Source organism: Monodelphis domestica, chromosome 3 (genome assembly GCF_027887165.1).
Source record: "Monodelphis domestica isolate mMonDom1 chromosome 3, mMonDom1.pri, whole genome shotgun sequence".
Taxonomy (NCBI): domain Eukaryota; kingdom Metazoa; phylum Chordata; class Mammalia; order Didelphimorphia; family Didelphidae; genus Monodelphis; species Monodelphis domestica.
The window spans coordinates 250,298,503-250,316,713 of NC_077229.1; the positions used below are offsets into that span (position 1 = coordinate 250,298,503).

The 18,211-nt window shown below is 34.0% G+C and overlaps 2 long non-coding RNA genes across 2 annotated transcripts in view; both read left to right on the top strand.

Moving 5' to 3' along the window:
* Nucleotides 1–18,211, top strand: part of LOC103105043 (uncharacterized) — a 52,014-nt gene that overhangs the window by 5,140 nt on the left and 28,663 nt on the right. The gene's annotated exons all lie outside the window — the stretch shown is intronic.
* On the top strand, nt 8,021–12,629 carry LOC130458377 (uncharacterized). The gene is made up of 2 exons (XR_008917659.1): nt 8,021–8,408; nt 9,917–12,629. It is a non-coding gene; the product is annotated as an uncharacterized LOC130458377 (long non-coding RNA).

The window sequence follows — 18,211 nt, forward strand, 5'->3', positions numbered from 1 at the left end:
AGATTTACAGGATAAACTGTAGATAATTTTAGAGGGAATTCACTAGTTTAAAGGGGGATTGGAAAAGGTTTCTTCCAGAAGATAGAATTTTAGCTAAGTCAAGGAGATTACCAGCGAATCCAAACAAAAAGAATTCCATATATGAAGGACATTCAACAAAAATGCATTGAGTTAGGACATGGATTTTCCTTTTAAAGGAACGGTAAGGAGAACAGTTTAATTAAAATTTTGGTGCATGTAGAAGAATAAGGAAGGAAAAGACCAATTTATGAAGGACTTTAAAGCCAAACAGTATTTTATATCAATACATATTATTATAAAGGGTACATAAGGAACTATACCCAATTTATAAATCACCAATGGACAAATTTTTACTTAGCTAAACTGAGACAATGTCTAATGTCTTAAATTAATGTACCTCCTTCTCATAGCACACCCCTTGGGGCTGTCATTGACAATAGGTTCATGGACTGGTCCACCATGACACTTGCTACATTTCAATGATATTATCAAGGACTTCCTTTTCATCCTCAAACTCTTCAGAGCCTCCTTTTGTGTGTGGTGGCATTTGTACACATGGTATTCCATTCAAATAAAAGGGCCCTGCAGATGTTGTGCTATGAGGGAAATACTTAGAAAATAAAGGAATGCTTAATGCACTCTAAAAGACTTTCCTCCCTTAAGGATACTTATGGGTGAGAAGGGCAACAGTCCTTTAAGGAGGCATCTATTCTTGGCAATGTAGTTGCACAGAATACTCAGCAATTTGGGATCAGAGAACTGAGATTCCTCCATGAAAGTTCTCCAAAGCTTTGCCATTGTGGATCTATGTTGCCAAAGGAACTGCCTCAGCCTTTGGATAGCTGGGATTCTTATTCCTACCTCAAACCATTAAGAAAAAAAAAACCCACCTTCATAAGAGACATGGTTATAAAATAGCATACAATGAAATTAGAAAGCTGAGTTGAAGAATCTATGGTACTCCTTTTAAGAATATGGATGTATATCACATATCCTGTATCACTTTCTATCATCTGCTCATTTTGCAGATAGACTTTTAGATGATTTTCCATGTCCCTTACTGCTTGATGACTTGAAGGCCATCAGTTAACCTTTTAAAAGTGTCATTTCCTTTAAAAGAAAAAAAAACTTTATCTTTGACTTCATTAGGATTGGGAGAAGGTGATGAACTTGTTACAGGTAATGCCAAACAGCATCCTTTGAATCTAATAGTTTCAAAAGGTTGCCTAGGGCCCTGGGAAAATGAGTGACATTCCCAGGGTCACACTGTTAGCCAGTACATGCCAGAGATGAGATTGGAACTCAGAAAGTCCTTAAGCTGAGACCAATTCTCCCTCTGTTTCAGCAGACTCTCTAATTGTTTCCTTTTAAATCTTACTTTTCTCAACTTTTTTTTTTTCTGAACAGCTAAAAGAAGTAGAAGAGCTATGTGATTTGGATGTGACATTGCTCAAACTTTAGAATGCTTAATTACCTAAATAGCATGTGATATAACCAATATACAGAATGTAAAAATCTTATTTTTTCCAGTTCAGAATAGAACACAAATTTTAAAATGTGAGCTCATATCAGAAAAAAAAAATAGTCAGAAATAATGAGCTTAGGCCATCCCTGTCTCCTCATTTGTAGCATTTTTCTCCAGCAAAGCATTCTAGAACTTTAAGAGATCAAACTCTAATGTTGAATTCTTATTAACTGTTACTTATTAATGATCTCAAAGTATGAAATATGGCACTGATGATAACATATGCCAAATAAAACCTTTGGATGAAATGACCATTTTGTTTTTTAATTATGAATAAGGTATGTATGTGTGTGGATATGCATATATGTATATACATGTAGTATATGTAGTATATGTATTTGTATATGTATAGAAGTGTTTTTCCTATTATAAAATGTTTCCATATACAAGTGCAAAGGTTTTCCTTTTGCTTTGTGAAGTCAGGAGCACAACTTGTAGGGTGTTTGATTCATTCTTCCTTTGACTCGAACTAGAGAAAGTTTGTTCAGAAATTCCCATGTAAAAGAGTTCTGAAAAGGAAAACTGCTTGGGAAAGGTAAATTACTGAGAAAGGTTAGATTAGCGTAAATGTTAAAGAGATCTTATCCTGAAAGGTTTATGTCACTTCAGCAGTCTAGTTTGCATCATACCTTTGAACAATGAGTAGGCTTTAACATAGGATCAGAAAGTAATCATATTCTGATTATCCAAGAATCTTGTACCTGTCACTGTGAAAGATGAATTGGTTTTGACAGATATTAAACGTTTTCATTCATAACAAAGATAATAGTCAACATAAATAAGGCTTACTATTTAAAATATATTTAGTGTGACCTTGAGGAAGTCACTTAACCCCCATTTTCTAGCCCTTATTGCTAGCCTGTCTTGGAATCAACATAGAGTACTGATTCTAAGACAGAAGGTAAGGGTTATTAAAAAAAGAAAACAAAAGAAAATATATTTAGGAATAAGTATAAACTTTTCCTGAAAGATAAGGGAATATGTTTGGGTGGCAATAGTCATTATTACATTATACTACATTATTATATTGTAGGCCCATAGGAAAACCCTGAAAAAGCCTTAAGAAAATTCTCATATAGTCATAATGTGTGTGAACTCTCTAACATACAATTCTTTCTATCTTTTTTTAAGACATAATCTCCATATCTCAACAAGGCTGGGATTGCAAGACTAATTAGAGGCTCAGTACCACTATTGATTCATACAGGACTTTGCTTTGCTTTGTTTCTAATTTTGATTAATTCACCCCTCCTTATACAGCCTAGTAACCCCCTCCCAAGGACGTGAACCCCACTCCCAGAATCTCACTGTATTAATACTGGACTTGCTACAGAAACTTGATCAACATAGGGCCCTGCAACTCAGAACTCCAATGTTCAAGAGATATACCAGTCACAGCCTTCTTGGTAGTTGGGATTACAGATTACAGACCCTGGGCAAGTCACTTGATCCCCATTGCCTAGCCCTTACCACTCTTCTGCTGTGGAACCAATATACAGTATTGATTCCAAGACAGAAGGTAAGAGTTTAATAAAAAATACTGAAAATAATACATAGCATTTATCTACAATTGTATAAAATTTATCTGATGTGTTGGAAAAATTCAGCTCAATGGCTCATTAAAAACAAACCAAAAAAAATCGCTTTACAGATGCTTTACAATTTATAACTTTCCTCACTTTAACTATATGGCAACTCTGAGTTACCTGGCTACAGCTAGGTATAGAAAAAAATCCAGAACATCTTGTGCAAATACTCTGCTTCTCAAAAGAAATAAGACATGTAAGAGATAATGACTTCACCTTCTGCATTTTAAATATCACAAAGTGCTTTACTTATATCATCTAACTTTCTTAAGACATAAAATTTGAACCTTGGCCCTCCCTCTACTGACATTTTTTATTTTGTGTTTTAACTGGCCTTGACCAAACAAAACAATACAAATAAAGGAGAAACCTAGAAGGTATTTTTTTAAAGCTTTCAGATTGGGTAAGGACAACTCAAAAGACTTTCCAACATCCCTGTCATTAAAATTATAATAAAATGCTGCAAATTATTCAGGCTTTCAGTAAGAATAACAAGTACATTACTGGGTCTTTACCATAAAACATTGAGGGCTTTGTATGTAATTCAGCAAAATACAGAATAGTTCTCAAACTGACCACAATCTAAACTGCAGGTTATAAAAGTAGTTTAAACTTGGTAAATAAAAGAATTGCTATTTCAGTTTCCTCTTCACATGATTTTTTTTCCGTCAAGTGGTTGAGGTCCTAAATTCAGATTTAGGAGAGTAAATAAGACTTTTGCAAATCTAATTGAAAATATGTGTTATTTGTTAGAAACTCCTAATTCAAAAAGGCTTTTAAAATTTGAACATGCTCCTACACCTTGAGAAATACAAGAAGACATAATCTTGGAGAGTCAGAAAATGTAATTGACCAAGCGGATTTACTTCGGTTTGTTGTCAATATTGAACAAAATGAAGAAAATTAATTAGGCAAGGGGTGTGATATCTTTTTAATATTCTAGTTTTTATATATCAAGTATTTTAATGTTTAAATTGTTCTTACTTTTTAGGCAGGTTAAAAAATAATGACTCTTTAATATAAAATTATAAATCAATCTGACAGTCACTTAATATTTATATTATATAGTAGCTTTGATAATGATATAAATTATTTAGAAGCTAGATGCTAAGGAATAGTTTTTATGTCCTATGAGTGAGTTCTTATCAAGATCCAAGCAGAAACCCTTTAACATTATTTCTAAACCAGATCTTGAATCCTTCATGTTTTAGCTAATAATTAAGAGCAATAGAGAGGGTCTGTCTATATTCAATGGCACCTCTTTTGAAAGCCAACGATTCCATCACTCTCAGTACATGTGCTTCCTGTCATGAGATTCCAACAGAAGCCTTCCTCATATAGGAAACCTCCAGTTTGTTTATTTTGTTACAAGTTAAAGCCATACAAAGCCATGGCCTGTACACTTCAGGCCACAAAATATTCCTTCTTTTCCCTCAAAATCAGTGAAGAAAAGTGTCTACCAGAGAGCTGAATTTCTAGGAATGGAAGACTTACTCACAATGAACTCTAAGTGTAGGTGTGATTTTACCACCAGTTGAAATGAGATAAAAAATCATCATAAATTTAGATTACTCAATGTAAAAGAAATGAGTAAAAGCATATGTGACCTGATATTTACTTTAATACTATAACTTCTACTTTAAAATATGAGTAATGTTTTATTCCATGTACTGTGTTTTCCTTTATTTCCAGTTCCAGAGATGATGTTTCTCTTTCCTGGGCCAAGGTTTAATCTTTGTATTTCAAAATACATTTCTCCATTTTTCAACTTAGATTTTCATCAGGTAATTTAAAGTATAAACTCTCCACAAAATGAAGCTCTCTGATCTATGTCCCTTCTTTAAAAAAAAAACACACTTAAAGGTACAGTATAATTTCTACATTAAATCATGGTTGTAGACCTCATCCATGCTATAGTAGAAATAGCACTGGACTCAGAACCAGAAACTCTGGGACATGGATACTCCCTGACTAGTAACTGTGGGCAAATCACTCATCCCTGGTTTCTTCATCTATATGTTAGTGATAATACTTGCAATACCTAATAAAAGATGACATTTGTATATTATAAATGGAGTATGAAGTAGAAATTAAAAGCATTTTACAAATGAGGAAATAGAGGTTCAGGAGGCCAAGTGACTTGTCCAAGATTACAGAGCTAATAGGAGTCAGAGGCAGCATTTGAATTTGTGACCCTCTTGAATCTAAGTATAGCACTATTTCCACCTAATTAGACCTTTCATATCATAGGCATTTGATAAATGTTTGTCAAATGACTAGAAGAAAACATCACTGAAAGGGATTGCTTTTTAGAAAGTACCTTGTAGCAAAGATGTGTCTCTTAGTGGCATGTTCCTTTGATTACTAATATTGATGTATTTATATTCCTTTTAACATTTGACTTAAAAATGAAGAGGAGTATAAACTTCATTATTTCTACTTTCAAACTATATTCATTTCATTATTTCTACTTTCAAACTATATTCATTTAATAACTCAATCATCTGTTGTCTATCAATTACCTACTATTAAAAAGTGGGGCACTTAGCCAGTATAGTGAATAGAGTTCTGGACCTAGAGCCAGAAAAATTCATCTTCCTGAATTCAAATGTAACTTCAGATACTAGCTGTGTGGCCCTGGGTAAGTCACTTAACTCTCTTTCCCTTAGTTTCCTCATCTGTAAAATGAGCTGGAGAAAGAAATGATAAACCACTCAAGTATCTTTTCCAAGAAAAATCCAAAAGAGATCACAAAGAGTTGGACAAAACTGAAACCACTGAATAACAATAACATAACAATATACATTGTGTTGTGATAAATTGTTTTTACTTCTATGTCCGTGGTTAATTTTTTTTTCCTACAGAACTGTGTAACTGGAACTTAGTTTCCATTTTTCTCAGCTGTGTGTAAATGGAAACATCCTAAATTTGGTCCTTAAACTTTCCTTATGATCCTACAACTGAAAAGTAGAGTTAATAATTTTAAAAATCCAAATAAATTATGATGTAGTAACTCTTTTTAAGGAAAACATATGAAAATTGATTTTCATATGTTAAATAGAAACTTTTAGTAAAATTGCTTCCACACAGTCTTGTGATCTAAGTAGTCCTAATACAAATCTTCTTTTAGAGGAAATGTTTTATATGTTGTCTCAGTTTTACTGATCACAGAAATCAAATGACAAGTTATGACTTGTTATGACAAGGTATACCTAAGTATGAGAGGTAGTATTTGAACCCATATATTTTCAGTCCAAATCCAGGGCACTTTCTACTTTAAAGCATTGCCTTAATAACCAACGAATCAGTAAGCTAAAACAACAAAGAAAATACTTGACACCATCATGAAGACTTTGTAAACTAAGGATCTGTAAACAATATATCAAACTGCAGGTTTAAAATAAAATGTAATGACTACTAAGTGACCCTTGGGTTTGGACCTGCCACACCAATTCTACCATATTACACAAGTTTTTAAACACCCTTAAGTCAAGAGAACATCTGAGCCCAGAGATAAAATTATTTTAATTTAATTTAAATTACTTTAATTTAAACCAACTCATTAATATCGAAATTCTGTTCACTGTAACACAACTCCACCAGATTGGATCTATGTATAGGGTACAGGCTCCCTAAACATTTGCCAGGAAGGTCACCACAGGAAAATCACCAAGACTCACTGAAGCACACAACATCAAGCAATATGACATTACTACTGCCTGCTGACTATTGTCACATAGAGATTATTGTAGAAATGCCAAAACTCCTTTTGAGCTGTCATTGCATGCAGCTTTTGACTTGAACTGGCAGATGTGTTAGAAACACTGTGATACACAGTCATTTACTAGGGGTAGAATATACAGTCCTAAGTATGGAAATGACATAAGGTCACAGCTTGACCTTTTAAGCTACCCTCATCCATGCGTGTCATATTTCTGAATACTACAAAGCTCCTATGCTATTTTTAATGCAGAGAATTTGGTAACGTTAGCAATAACCATGCTATAGTAAAATTAGGATAATAGTCATTTGAGAAACGGTATCTCTTGATGGGACACATCTCAGAATATATAACTATCATTTCTATATGCTTTAAGGTTTGTAAATATGTTACATATATTCTCTCATTGAGTCCTCATAGCAGCCCTATAAGGTAGGTGCGGATTATAGGGATGAGGAAACTGAGACTCACAGAATTTACATGACTTATCTATTGTCACATAGGTAGTATCTACATCAGAATTTAAACCCAGGTCTTCCTAGTAACAAGGGTAGAACTCTTATCTATGGTACCACCTAATTTCCTCTAAATTACGGTGCCTGAGTAAGCACATGGATTTTTATCTTTTCTCATGTTATATATCCCACCAAGGTTACTCTAGTTCAGTGTATCTGTTGGTTTTAGAAAGAGTTGGATCTACTCATGAGGAACAAAGGAGCAAAATGAAAACAATTCCACTACATGAAGAATATTTAGGGAAAAAATAAGAAATGATTCTATACCTTAATGATATCAGAATTTTTTAAAGATTTGATCAATTATAGCATTATGTTCCCTGTATTTATGAATATACTCTTCAAGATATATGCCTATTTTCTTCTCATTTGAGATTAGCTGTTTGATATAAAAGATAATATGAGACATAGGAGGTTTATATATTTTTATATTTCTGTAATATGAGTAATAAAAGTATCAACTATAATGATTATTCTTCAATTTCTGAATCATTTCAATAATTATGATTTAAAATTTAAAATTAATAATTTAATTCAGTTTTACTAAATCAACATAAAGAACTTTTACACCCTTTATGGATAAAATTTTTGACCCATTTCCATAAGTAAATTCATATTAGTAACAAAGTTGCTATAATGTATAAATACAAGTTACTTTTATGATTTCAGAAAGCTTACCTACTCTAATTTTTGAAAGATTTATGATGTTACAATCATTAAAAAGTAGTATAAAGTTTTAATTCACTTTATATAATGCTACTGTGCAATTGTATTACTTTTTTGGAGAGGCAGTAGAATTGTGGAGGGAGTATAAGAAGGCTGGTGAATATTCTCAGATTATCTTCTACGGTCTTAAAGTCAATGAAAGAAATAGATGATGTTTGTTTTGTTTTGTTTTGGCTTTTTGGAGAAGCAGATGCCTGCAAGAGAATAATATACCCACCAGTTAGTCAGCTGCTTCATCTGTCATTTTTATGAAGGGATGTCATGGTTGGACTGAGCAAAATTGCCTGCAAAAAAACATCTTGGAAAAATATCAGGTAACTGCTTCCACGTAAGAACCAACTAAAATTAATGTTTATTGCAATGGGGCATTTGACATTAAGGATAAGAAGGAATATGATAAAATCCAAATGTTAAGAAAAAGCTTTGTGAGTTATCCGTCATGGTAAAAATAAAGGCAGTTAAAACCTAACAAATGCTTCAGTGCTATCAGTATTAGTATAAAAGTCAAACTAATGAGAAAATTAGAAAGTAGCAGATGTGAAACAATGCAAGGCATAAATTCCTTCACACTTCTGATTAACAGTGCTTAAGATTTGGACTGTCAAACACTCTAGTTTTGAGGAATAAAAGCAAAGACAGTGGTGGTGGAGGATAGGACTATAACTTCTCCTTTGCTGTAAGAGTGCATTAAGCACTAATTGGGGGAAGATTTGTTTTCTGACAATTTCACTTAAAAAGGGAGGGGAGAAAAGTTTCTTTAAAGACATTCTGACACACAAAAATAAAAAAGGACCCAACTGTGTGTGTTGGGAAACATGTCCAAATGATACTCTCTTTGAGCTTTTTCCCTCTTTTCAACAAAATGTCAGCCCTCTTTTGAAAAGATATTGTCTTCAGCCAAGACCATCGTGAAAGGCAACAGATGTTGCTAAGATTGTACTCAGTCTGTCCTCTATCCTATTTCATTTCTAAAAGGGTAAAGAAAAAAGAATGTGAGAGAAAGAAGAAAACTTGCTTTAAATCACTGGACCATTTTGTACTTCAGCAAATCTGTTTGCACATGCTCGACTGGCCCAAAAGAAAGGGCTGAGTCCTTCACATTCAGTCTGATGTCAGTCCTAATGCTCTATTCAGTGGTCCTCACTCTTTTCACATGAAGCAGCTGCCTCTGATTGCCAGAACAAATTGAGGTGATTCAGGCCACCAGCAGGGCAGGAGTACAACTTCCATTCACCAGAAAAGGAGGGAAAGGCTCAGAACAGACCAACTGGGGCTGCCCACAATAAACCGTAAGATTAGATTTGATACACCCAATATTAAGACATGCTCCTGTTGAAAAGTAGGCTGTAATGACATAACAAACTACAAGATAGTTATACCAATGAGAAGTGGGAATGGGTGGAAGAATGGCACTTAGGCATTTATTAAGTTACACCCAATTATCTAATGCCCTGATCATGTAGCATCTATGATCTCTATACACCTGGGAATTCTCACTTACATTCACTTTCCTGAATGCCAGCTATATAACATCCTTCTTGGGTATACATTGAAGAGAAAATGAATAGAAATATTTATAAATAAAAAAAGAAAAGACTGATTGCATTGGAAGTAAACTTCCTAAATGATAACTTAGGGAGAACTTAACAGATTGTCTTCCATTTTAACCATTTAAATCTATTCAGAATTTTATAAGTATATATACTGTATATAAGTCCTCATGGAGACATCTATTAAAATATATGTATATTCATATGTACACATACATATTCTAGGTATTGTTGAAATGAAAACATGTTAAAAGCATTTTTTTTCATTACAGGAGAGATTAAAGAAGAAAGAACATATACAGTCTCAAATCACATTAGTAGCCTAAAACAGTGCCCCTGAGTCACTTTCTTTAAAAAATGATTGAGTCAAAGTAGCATTGAAGAGGACACATTCCAAATGTTAGCTATTTACTTTTTTAAAGACTTGATTAATTAGTAATTTACAAAGTAAGATAGAAACACAAAGGAGGTATTCATGAAAAAATGATATTCCTTCTTTCAGGATTTAATCAAACTCCTAAAATTCCCAACGTTGATCCCAGGATTCTTGGCTAACAGCATCAACTGCAATGCTGAGGTTTAGGCTGGCTATACTCTGAGGCTAGGGTTAGAGAGAAATGAATCTACTAATACATTAAGCCACTATGTCAATTTCTTACAACTTTGAAAATAAAATCTTTTTGATCCTTTCTAAAGCAAAGTAAATTTTGTCCCAGTCATTTCATCATGCTGTTCTTCACATCCCACCTCCCACCACCTTCCCTGTCTAGAAAGGGCCATTGTCAATGCTACAGCTTGGACTTTAGAGATACAAATTGATTGGCATGATGTCATTGAAAAAATAATTAATACAGCCCAGAATCATGTAATGAGAATAAAATGAAGGCTAGACTAGGAGGAAACATTTCTTTTCAAAGTGAGAGATTAACAGAGGTATTTAGGGTTAGGGTTAGGGTAAAATAGTTGCATAAATGATCTTGGAAGAAATTCTTAAATTATTTGAGAACACTGGATAGCCACAGTAATAACTCATATAATGAATGCAAGTGTTCAATGTTTTGTGTATCATACAATGCACATTTTCTGTTTAAAAAATTTAAGAGAATTTTTTAAATTACCATAAAATGAAGTTCATGAAATTTTAACTCAGTGAATGAATTGTAGAAAGTATATAGAAAATATACAAATAAAGCTTTTCCATGGTAATTAACTACCAACATCCAACTGTTTAAAAATATAATCTTGAAACAATGTGTTCTTGACATGAATACATTAGTTGTAAAATATACTTCTTCCTTTGAAAGCCTATTAGCATTTTGGAGAGTTTTCCCACCTTTTGTTAAATGAGGCTATCATTAAATTTAATTAAGGGTTAAGGGGTAGGGGAACAGAAGATGATTTTTATTCCTGTGATCTATTTAGAGACATCCCTTTGGCATAAGAAATTTTTTCTTGTTACAGTGGACACTAGATATTACCAAAAAACTTGGGCACTTCAACTGTTAGTATGCATGACTAAAATTTTAAGGAGATATTGTATATGATCATAGTTTTTCCTCTGAGACCTTAAGCCATTCTATCATGGTGAATCTTTAATGCTGACCCTTTACTTTTTCTTCAGAGAACTATCACATATGAGACTTTATAATTCAGTACTAATTCATTTTTCACATCATTAATGGCTGAATTTTCTTTTGTTATGTCTGATGTATGGCTTACAACATACTGCCTTTTTAAAAAGATTGTAACCTTGACTTAATGAAGCATTTTGTACCTTAGGGTTGCTTTCATTTTTGTTTTGTTTTAAACCCTTACCTTCTGTTCTAGAATCTGTATTGGTTCCAAGGCAGAAAAGAAGTAAGAACTAAGCAGTGACTTTCCCAGGGTCACACAGCTAGGAAGTGTCTGAGATCACATTTGAACCCAGGACCTTCCATCTCTAGGCCTGACTCTAAAACTACAGAACCACTTTGGTGCCCCGTACCTTAGTTTTTAAAAGTTGATACACTGCTTACATCACAGGATTTATGTCTGCAAAACAAAATGCTACATGTATTTTCTAAGATAATGTTAAAGACATTACACATCAGTTTTCTTCTTCAGTTATTTCAGTTATATCTTCTTCTCCATGACCCAATTTTGCGATTTTCTTGGCAAGGATACTAAAGCAGTTTGCCATTTTCTTTTCCAGCTCATTTTTTCAGATGAGGAGCTGAGGCAAACAGTGTTAAGTGACTTTTCCAAGGTCACATATATTTGAACTTGGGATGATGAGTCTTCCTGAGTCCAAGCCTAGTGCTATGTCCACTGCAATACCAAATTGCCCATAACAAGTTTCTCCTTCACATCAATCATTTTAAAGCATCATACATTAAGAGATGAGGAAATGCTTCCAAAAATTGTTACTTTAATGCCTTAGTTTGTTTTTATTTTCATGACTATGTCTTCATATATTCCATTGTAATTCAAGGCCTTATTACATCTCATGTTGACCATTGCAATAACCTCTAAATTGGTTTAACTAAATCCAGTGTTCCTGGAATCTATTCCTTCTTCAAAGCAGTCAGATTGATTTTTCCAAACTACAGATCTGATCATGTGGCCTTCCCTGTATCATTTCTCAATTCTCACCTTTATTAAGCAAACTCCAGTGCCTACATCTAATATCAGATATAAATTAAGGAGTTTGAACTGTCTCCAATGCTTGTAATATGCCCCATCTTTAGAAAGGAATCTTTGTTTTCTTTTACTCCTCAGCTTTTGTTGCCTACTACACAAGGCTTTTCTTGATCCTTTGTATGAGTGACTCATTTTTCTACATGACTTTTTTCTGAAAAGATAGAATTTTCTTAAGGAGTTCTTTGCCAGATAAATTTTCAAATGTATTCAACAAACTTTTATTAGGTACCTGTTCTGAGATCATGTGATAGAGTGTATGTTAAGAATTTGAGAATTTTAAGATTAAATAAATGTTATTCATTATTATTTGTGTTATTTTATTTCATATAGATCAGGTGAGGAAATCAGACTCCATTATAAACAAAAATCAGTACCTTTTCTGCATCTTGTAATCTTAGTAAATTTCCTAGACATTGAAAAGTTAAATGATCAGCCCAAGATCACACACAGCCAGTAAGTGCCAGAAGTGAGACTTTCTTCAGGTCATTCTTACTTTAAGTCTGACTCAATTCATTCATTACTCCCTGCTGCCTCTCACTGTTATTATTATCATCATCCACATTCTTTTTCCTTCTAGTAGGCCGCAGGTGCTAAAAGAGACGTACAGGTAAATGACAAAAAATTCTCAGGTTTATCACAATCTATCAGGAGAATAGCACATACAAATAACAAATACAAAATAAATATGCTCATATAAGATGAAATAATTATATAAGAAAAGACATTGTACTGAGCAAATTCACTAACTACAAATATGATTTCCAACTGGAGAATAAGGAGGCTTAATAAAAGTTGTGAAATTTGAGTTGATTCAAGATAGAGAGAATTTTAATAATTTCAAGGAATGTTGAGAGGAGGAAAAATATAACCATGGAGTCTTGGAGTTGGAAGGGCCCTCATAACCCCTTCCTGGTTAAATATGTACACCACAAGATCCTGGACAAATGGTCTTTGTTTCTGTATTTGAAGACTTTAAGTGATGTAGGTAGCGAGAAATTTAGAGTTGAAAGGGGCCTTAGCAGCTATCAAAACCAACTCATATCTTAAAAATGATTACCACTATGATAGACCCAAGGGATTGTCTAGCTTCTACATTAATACTTCCTGTGGCTGCCTATTCCTATTATTGAATAGCTGTAATTTTAGGAGAAGTTTCATGACTTCAAACCCATTTTTTCTTTTTTCTAATTTGTACACATTTCTCACTCTCTTCCACAATGCAATCTTTCAAATACTTACCACCTGATTCTCTCCTTTTCCAGGCCAAACATCTAAAGGTTCTTCAATAGATCATTATAGTCATGGGCTCAAGAGCCTTCAGCATTCTGGTTTCCTCTGGATAGTCTTCAGTTTATCAACATCTTTCCAAAATTGTGATATTTAGAACTGAGTGCAGCAGTCTAGATGTGTCTTGACCAAATCAGAGCACAATATCAACTCCTTATCCCTCCCTTACACAGTGTAATGGGGAACTGTCCTAGAGGGATGTTAGATGTTACAACCCACCTAGGAACTCTCCAAGTCCAGTTAAGCACAAAACCCTGTGGGTTATGGAAACAAAGTTTATTTTAATAAAGGGAATAAGGAAAACAGGTAGATAGGACCTTATCACTCTTCAAACTATATCCACCCAACTTCTAAGTCTGCTTACAGTGAGCCTTCTGTTTCTCCTCTGGGCCCTGCCTACAGCTATCTGTGCTACCTAAAACATTTTCTGTTATCCGACTTATCCTAATCTTCCCACCCATAATTAATAAAGAAAGAGAAATAGCCAGGGTTTGGCTGCTTCACTAAGTAACCCAAAGTTATAGATGGAAAACTTTGTATTATCTTAGCCCAAGAGGAATTCTGGCAGATGATCTTTAGACTCAGGGAAATTGGTTTCCTCCAAATAAATCCTTTACCTAGATGTCAAAGATTTCTCCACAAATTTTGATTATCCAGGGAGGATCTCTTAGAGCAAAACTCTTCCTTCAACTTGATGGAAATTCAGGCAGAGAGTCAAAAACCTACTTCCAGCTCAGAGGAAAATCCAAGAAAGGAAATGAGTTTAGTTATTTTTAGTTCAGACTCCCACAATTCCTTTCCTACCCATAATCCTCTCCCAGGGCTTATTTCAAAATTTCCTTCTTTCAACTAACCCTAAACTATCCCTAACTATATTACTACATATATTCCTACAACAGTCCAAGTTCACTTTTTTTTTTTTTTACTGAAATACCATGTAGTTGACATATACTGAGCTTGCAATTCACTAAAATATTTTTTTTTTCTCAGACAAACTACTATCTGGACTGGTTTTCCCCATCTTGTCATTGTAAAGGAAGTTTTTTGAACCCAGTTATAGAATTCATGTCTGTGATACAGTGAGAAATCCAGTGTGACAAGAACAGAGAATACATAAAGGGAAATAGAGATAAAAGCTACCAAGGGAAATTGGGACCCAATTATAGAGTATTTTGAATGTCAAGGCTAAGGAATTGAAACTTTATTTGGTATCCACAGGGAAGCATTAAATAATGGGATGATATGATCATGATAAAGATGAATATGATCTTCCATTTAAAGATATACTGAATGGAGAGAGAATAGAGGCAGGTAGACTGCTCAGGAGATATTGCAAAAGTGAAAGATAATAAATTCTTAAGGATACTGACAGTGGGGATATAAAGAAAAGAGAGGACAGATAAGAAATGTACAGAGGACATTAAGAAAATCAGTACACATGAACTAGCCTACTTCTCTTTGCAATATTGAAAGCTAAAATCTCTTTAAGATGCAAATAGTCTTAGTAATCATGATGATTAGATGACTCAGATTGTGAAGTTAATTACCCTGTTCCTGATAGTCTTAATGGCCCTATGTGAAATATGATTTTGGAAAACTGATTTGTTACAGTAGTGTGTGGGCTTGGTAATTAATGAAGTTTACACTAAAATAGATGCTAAAGAGAGTCATTCATGTGTATGAAAAGTTGCCATGGCAAGGGAGTAAATAGCCAAAACCATTTGGCTTAGAGGAAATACAGAACCACCAGTTGGCCTTGAGGGAGATAAAGTTTACAGATATAGTTGAAACATCATTATAAGACATGCACAAACACAACTACATAAACAGGACCATTTCTCAAGAAACAGACAACCTCTAGTCAATAAAATCAGATGGTAATGTATTAATCATTCATATCCATTTTTAGAACACCATTAAAACATTAACCATATTTTCAACCTGTGGAACTCTAGGCCACAGAATGTGATTGAGAGAAAATGATCCTAAAGATAATTAGACATTCATATGAGTAAGAGTAGCATCTGCAGTTACAGTACACTAGCTAAGATAAAATTACAACAGCTATCAATCTTCATGCTTCAGGGCATAAGCTGCTCACCAGATGGGGTCAGGAAGAAATTCTCCCCCATGGTATAGTATTGTGAAATTAGGTGTATTATGGGAGGTTTATTCCTCTCAGTGAAACATCTGGCATTGGCCACCAGACTAGATATACCCTCTGTCTGTTCCAGAATGGCAATTCCTATTTTTTCTGACAGAAAGATGAGTGTCCAATTGGAGTAATGAAAACTTTTAAAAAATTATAAGCCTTGCTAGAATTCTGAGATTATCATAGTAAGGCAGAGAGAAATCCATTTTTTTTTAAAATTCTCAAGACATGTACTTCATAGTTTAGGGGTGGAGATATTAAAAATAAATCTGATTTCTAGTAACAAGAACAGAAAAAAGTACAAATATCATAGAATCATAGAATTTTACATTGAATAAGAAACTGTTAACCACCTACTAGCAACTATATCTGAAAAAAAAAAACCCAAACTTTGATAAACATCCAGTAGGTAATTTTATCCAAACTTTATATGGAGAACTCTAATTAAAGGGAATTTGCTAATCAACTTTTTAAAATGCAGCATTTTTAGAGTCCTCTAATTGTTAGGAAGGTTTAGGGGTTTTTCCCCCCTTTCATGAAACCTGAAGATACAGAGTAGTCAGGGAAGACCTATCTATGTTTTCAGTGCTTACTTTCTTCCTTTGATGTCCGCCAGTCAGCTCTCACCTGTGGCTCCAAGAAGCTACAGCATGTGTGATGGCCATACCCCAGGTAATCTGTCTTGGCAGGTGGGTTAAACAAAGTTGAAGGTAACAAATGGGCCTCAACTCCATCAGTGAGTTGGGGGAGCGTCTACTCCAGGTATGTGTACACGTCCCCCAGATGAATGAGAATGTTTTGTTCCAACATCCGTGAAGGTAGCAGAAGTAGGTGATGTGGGGCACTTGGAATTTGGTTAGACATCAAAGAAGTCAAGGTTATCCACTGCATCCTAAGTCATAATAAATTGCCTTGACTTTTGTCTTGCCATTGGACTTGGATGACTGGAAGAAAAAGTGAGGTTGTCAACTGTGTGCAACCATGCCTCACCTAAATGCAATTTGTGTTCTTCTCAAAAGACATCATCCTGGTGATGTCATTTTGGTCCTTTTCAAGTAAGAAGGACAACAACCAAACAACCAACCATATGCTTCTTTATCATATCTACCCATTATTCCTGATTCTGTCTCATTTTACAGCCAAATTGAGCAGAGCAACTTCCTCTTTCCTGTGCCCTTTTAGATAACTGTTAAAGGAAAATGTACCAGTCAGAACATATGAGCTATAGATTAAGCAGTGTAGACCCACAGAGCACTTTTATTCTAACAGTTGTCCCTTCTTTGTTTTCAACCTATGGATACAAATTGGAGTTAGGCCAGAGAGAGAACCATATATTTAATTAGCTAGTCCACATAAACAACTGGGTTTGCTACTTCTGTTGTAGTACTTATATTTGTAGGCTTGGAAAAGTTTGTAATTTAAAATTAAAACTTTATAGCATTAATGATATACTTAAATTAATGAAGACAACACACATAAGAATTTCTGGTTGGTGCCTAACAATGAAAAGCTTGGAACTCATTAATAGTGCCTTCTTCCCTTATATAGTAGTAGCATAGAGACCTGGCCAAGGCCACATAGCTGGGAGCTGTTCTGATTGCCAGGCTATTGTGCTTCCTATGGCCCCACAGTGCACCATACTGAAAGGATGAATGCCATTACACTTCTAGCCTTCTGGCCATTAATCATCATGGCCATTGTTGTTACTTAGACTTTTTGTGATGTCTGTGCTATTATTATAAAAGAAAGAATTTCAGGTTCATAGAAGCATAAAGTTGTAGAGTAGATTTTAGAAATCATCCAACTGAACACTTTCATTTTACTTATGAAGTAACAGAAATTCAGAAGGGTTGTATGCATTGCTTATTAGCAACAACAGTGGAGGAACACTAACCCAAATTCAGCCCCAAAGTCAGTGTAATCTTGTTGTTCTTAGGATAACTACCAATAAATATTTTATGCCAATAGTTATAAAAATGCACTACAGTTTTAAAAGTCTATAAAACTTGAGCTACTTGACAATGCCTTTCTCTGCATGTATTTCTCTTTCTCTGTCTGTTTCTTTTTGTGTGTATGTGCATATTTTCCCTTGACTTTCTGTCTCTGCCCTTTACAGTCTATTTCTGTCTCTCTTTTTGTTCATATTTCTCCCTCCCAGCTTATTCATTCCACCTTCATCCCTTTTACTTCATTGCTTTTCCCTTAACTATTCATAGATCTAGAGTTTATATTGTTATTTAAATCTTTTAAAATTGTTTTATCTTTTCAATTTCAATTAAATAAATGAATTTAATATTTTTCATTTACTTCTAAATAATATTAAAATATTTTTCTTTTGTATTATTCATTTACTATTCAATTAAATTTTGGGGAGTTATTCTCTATGGAAAACACTTCCTCACATGTCCTTTATTTATAGTCATATCATGTATCTAATACATTTAAATAT